Source organism: Chelonia mydas, chromosome 6 (assembly GCF_015237465.2).
Source record: "Chelonia mydas isolate rCheMyd1 chromosome 6, rCheMyd1.pri.v2, whole genome shotgun sequence".
In the NCBI taxonomy this organism is placed as follows: Eukaryota; Metazoa; Chordata; order Testudines; family Cheloniidae; genus Chelonia; species Chelonia mydas.
Window position 1 is genome coordinate 28,204,155 of NC_051246.2, and position 4,689 is coordinate 28,208,843.

Consider the following 4,689-nt stretch of genomic DNA (forward strand, 5'->3'; position numbering starts at 1 on the left):
TGAACCTGGCTAACAGTTAGTTGTCAAAATGGACCTGTAAATGGGGAATCATCAGCAAACAGTTATGTTTCTAGTGGGGTCTCACAGGGATTGGTCTTGGCCCTACGCTATTTAACATATTTATTAACAACCCGGAAGAAAACTAATAACGAAGAGGAATGGTCATTGATACAGAGCGATCTGGATCGCTTGGTACATTGGGCACAAGCAAACACTATGTGTTTTAATACAGCTAAATGTAAATGTACACATATAGGAACAAAGAAGGTAGGCTATACTTATATATTGCGGGACTCTATCCTGGGAAGCAGTGACTCTGAAAAAGATTTGGGGATTGTGGTGGATAATCAGCTGAACATGAGCTCCCAGTGTGATGCTGTGGCCAAAAGGCTTATGCAATCCTTGGATAAACAGGGGAATCTTGAGTAGGAGTAAAGAGGCTATTTTACCTCTGAATTTGGCACTTGTGCGACGGCTGCTGCATATCATGTCTTGTTCTGGTTTCCACAATTCAAGAAGGATGTTAATAAATTGGAGAGAGTTCAGCGAAAAGACACAAGAACGATTACATGATTAGAAAACATGCCTTATATGATAGACTCAAGGAGCTGGAAGTCGAGGCTAGACAAATGCAGAATGGAAATAAGGCATAATTTTTTAATAGTGAGAGTAATTAATGATATGTCATTGAGTAGTTGCTGCATCTGATCAAAATCTGACAAGACCTGAGTTCATGCGTCTGTGTTTCTCCTGCAACAGTAACACCAAAAAAAAAAAAAAAAAGGTATTCTCACACTTTTTCAAAGTGTGGATTATATCTTAGTGGACGGAATGTCTCATGGATACCTCCCTCCCACTTGCAATCATGTAACATCTACATTTGTACAGCATGTCTCTTTATATATTAGGGCTAGTCAAGACTTTTTCCATGTAACGTTTTTTTTACTGGAGAATGCCAATTCATCCAAACCAAAACTGCAGGAAAGGGTCAGTTGTGACAAATTTCCTCTTTAAAAAAACTGTGTGTGTGTTTTAAAGGTTCAAAATTGTTGAATGTTTCAACATTTTCTAAGCTAAAGGATTCTGGGTTTTGGGTCAAAATGACTTTTTGGTTTAACATTTAAGTTAATTTACATTTTTAAAAATATTTTTGAAAAGTTAAAATTGAAACAATATGTTTCAGCTGACCTGCCTCAATTTTTTTCTCAGATTTTCAGTTAGTGAACATTTGAAGATTGAATCTTTTCTTCCCAGTTCAGGATGGAAAACGTTTTTGAAATCCAAGTGTTGCCAACTCTCCTAATTTCATCCCAAGTCTCATGATGTTTGGTGTTTTCTCTTAAAGCCTCAATTCCTGGAATAAGGTTATTACTTGAAAATCTCAGCTTTATTTAAAAAAAAAAATCTAGCCCTTCTGGGTGCAGAACAAAGCTTGATGAAAACCCTAAACACTCCAACACTAGGAGGAAAATAAAAAGGATCCTATTTTGGCATATATTTTATAATGTAATTTAGCAGGTGATAACAAGGAGGAGAATTAGAACCATGCGATGATCACCTGGTCTCAGCGGACCACCAATGGCTCACAGACTACACTGGGGGCACTACTGATATACAATATTGTAGGGAGTGTGGGCTGAATGGAAGCAGTTGTTTCTCCATCTGTGGAAAAGTTCTGCCCCCCTAGTTTCACTCCATTAAGGGGGTGTTGTATGAGACTGGCAGCAGAAGTAGCTCTCCTAAGACCAAGACGTGCTGTACACGTTTGCAGTGATGTTTGTGTTGGTGAGACATGCAGTCTAGAAACCTTAACTCAATGTTAACAATGTTTTGGGGAGAGGTGCAGGAGGGAATATATAAATTCAAGGAGTAAAAAGAACATGTAAGATTTATCATACCAGATCAGACTATTGTTCTGTTAGTCCAGTGTCTTTAGCAGCGGCCAGTACCTAATGTGTCTGACAAGGGTTAATGTTGGAACTGTCGAGAAGATGACAATTCCATTTTGTGGCAGCTCTGGACCTTTCTTTTCATTCCACATTGAAATGAAGCCAAGACCTTTTGAATGTTTTCATGAAAGCAGAATTGTGTCATAATGTTTGGTTTTGGATCGAAACTAGAGTTTTTCAATTCGTGAAGAGAGATAGTGATGTCTCTTTTTCTAGCTTTGTGTTAGGGCACCAGCGCGGGTGATGGAAGAGCCAGGTTAAGAGCAGTGTTTTTCATTCCAGATGACTCTGAATGAAGCAGAGCAGAGATTTAAACCCGCGTCTCCCATATCCTAGGCCAGTGCAACTGGGCTATAAAGCCTCCGGCTCACACCCCCTCTTCCTCCAAAACAACCTGCCAGAGGAAAACTTCATAGAAATCGATAGATCTCCACACAAAACCACATGTAATGACAAAATGATGTTCCAACCAGCTCTAGTTAAAACTCCTCCAGTTCCCACCTACTTCCTTTGTCAACTCCTTCTCACACCCAACATACTCCTGTGGTCTGATTCCTCCCCCACAATATATCAGCCCTTCGGCTGAGTTCCTTGGCCTGGACTGCTAGTAAGTCTCCATTCTCTGTTCCTCACTTTATCTCCTCCCCTGGCCCTTTTTCTCTTCCCAGAAAGGATCCCTACTTTTGTTGATATTCCAGTTGCAGGATCTCAGCAGATGGGGCCCAGGCTGGCTGCAGTGGCACATCAAGTACACCGTGGTGTGAACCTAGTGGTGCCACAAAGATGAGATTTGAAGACAGCATCTAGCCCAGGAAATCATGAACGTTAACGGGGCTGTTTTGGGTCAGAACGCACCTTGGATCAAGTATCTAAACCTTCAAATAGGTGCAAGTTCCGTATAAGGGTTGGGTTGAGATTCCAGTTGTTCTTATTTTTGCCCAGATCACTATACATAGGTGAAAAGCTTGTGCATTTAGCCACTGCATCAACTGTTCTGCTTGTAAGAACCATTTTGGGAAAATTATCCATGGCTATTTGTCAACTTTTCATTGAACTATAAAATTAGCTGCCTCCATCCTGATCGCTTTATGTACATTAATCCCCTGTTCTCACTCTCCTTTCTTGATGTTAAAGGAAGCAAAGAACTGCCTTGCAGTCTTGTGACGCATAAGACATTTCAGCAGATGGCACCCTTTCTATACACAATTATACCTATCCAGGTGTGTGTCCCTAACTGTGGAAAAGTCACGTTTCGGTATCATTCGGTGACAGACAATGATTTTTAACCCAATTTTAATTAGACCGCTAACTTCCACTGCCAAAGAGAATAAAATTAAACCCCAAAGCAAAATAAAAGTGTGATGGACCTAGCCCTTTAGCAACACAATGAAGTGAACTGCATTGTCATATACTGGTCTATTTTACTATGTCTGTTAGGAATGGGCAAACTGGAAATGGAAAGCATAGACTAAAGCTGCACAAAAAAACCTTTTTGCTCTTTTTTTTATTATTATTATTATTTATTATCCAAAAGTCTTTAAACCACCTACAGGTTCAAGTTCCAGATGAAGGCTGGGTAGAATGGAGGTCAGATCTTGGTTTTACTCCAGAGTATATACACTTAACAGAGACCCTGGAGTAGTTCTTACAGGTCCTGCACCAGCACCATATATTAAGGAAGTCATCTGGAAGTGGGTGGGGGCACCCTGCAGTAGGCCGAGGTGGGAAGCAGGCTCAGCTCCAGATGTCAATGAACCTTGGTTGCTTTATGGTTGGCACCAGCTGAAACCGATAGTTTTGAATGAGTTTTGCTTTGCATTTTTGGAATTTGGTTTTAAAACCAGAGATAAGCTGAACCAAAACCAAGGATCCAAGCTTCATGCCTCTTTAATGGGGAAAACCAATCTACTGGATCCAAATACTCCAAACTGGAGGGTTCAAAATTTGTAGTGACTCAAAAATACCTTCCAAACAAGCTACAATGTAATTTGCAAGAATAATCAGAGGTTATGAGGAAATATTAAGAAAATAAACAAGAGGTTGGAAAGGGATATAAACCTTCATGCTGCAGGGCATAAGCTCAACTCAAACTTGTGGGGCTTAGGAGGAAACTGTCTTTGGGGGCAGGTCACCCCATAACTGCCAAGTGAAGGGTTTCTTGCACTTTCCTGTGAATCAGCTGGTACTGGCCAGGGTCAGAGTCAGAACACTGGACTAGATGAACCTCAAGTCTGATCCACTATGGCAAGTCCCAGGTTCCCATGTAACATATGTGCATTAGGGTCCTAACTGACTGCATGCTCATATTATTAGCACCTTTCTCCTCCCTTTGCATGCCTCCCCTGCCCCCCGTGTTGTTGTCTCCATGTACTGTTCTTGTTTACACTATATTATAAAAGATGAATTCTTAGGGGCATGGACCTATACAGGGAATAAATAATAACATAAAATAAGCCATTGTCATAAATAATAAATACTATAATGATACACCATTAATACATTCAATTAGTAATAAACTTTCCCCAATCTTCCAGGTATTTAGAATCAGTTTTTGGATTCAGACCATTCTACACTTTTGCGCTGAAAACTCAAATCCCAAAACTAGATCAGGATCAAGGGATTTGATTGGGGATCATCCATACTTAAAAAAACAGAGTGGGTATAGGGTTCGGAAGCCAACCCATAAGAATAATTGAAACCCAAGAAATTGTTTGTATGAATTCCAGCAGAGCAGAACCAC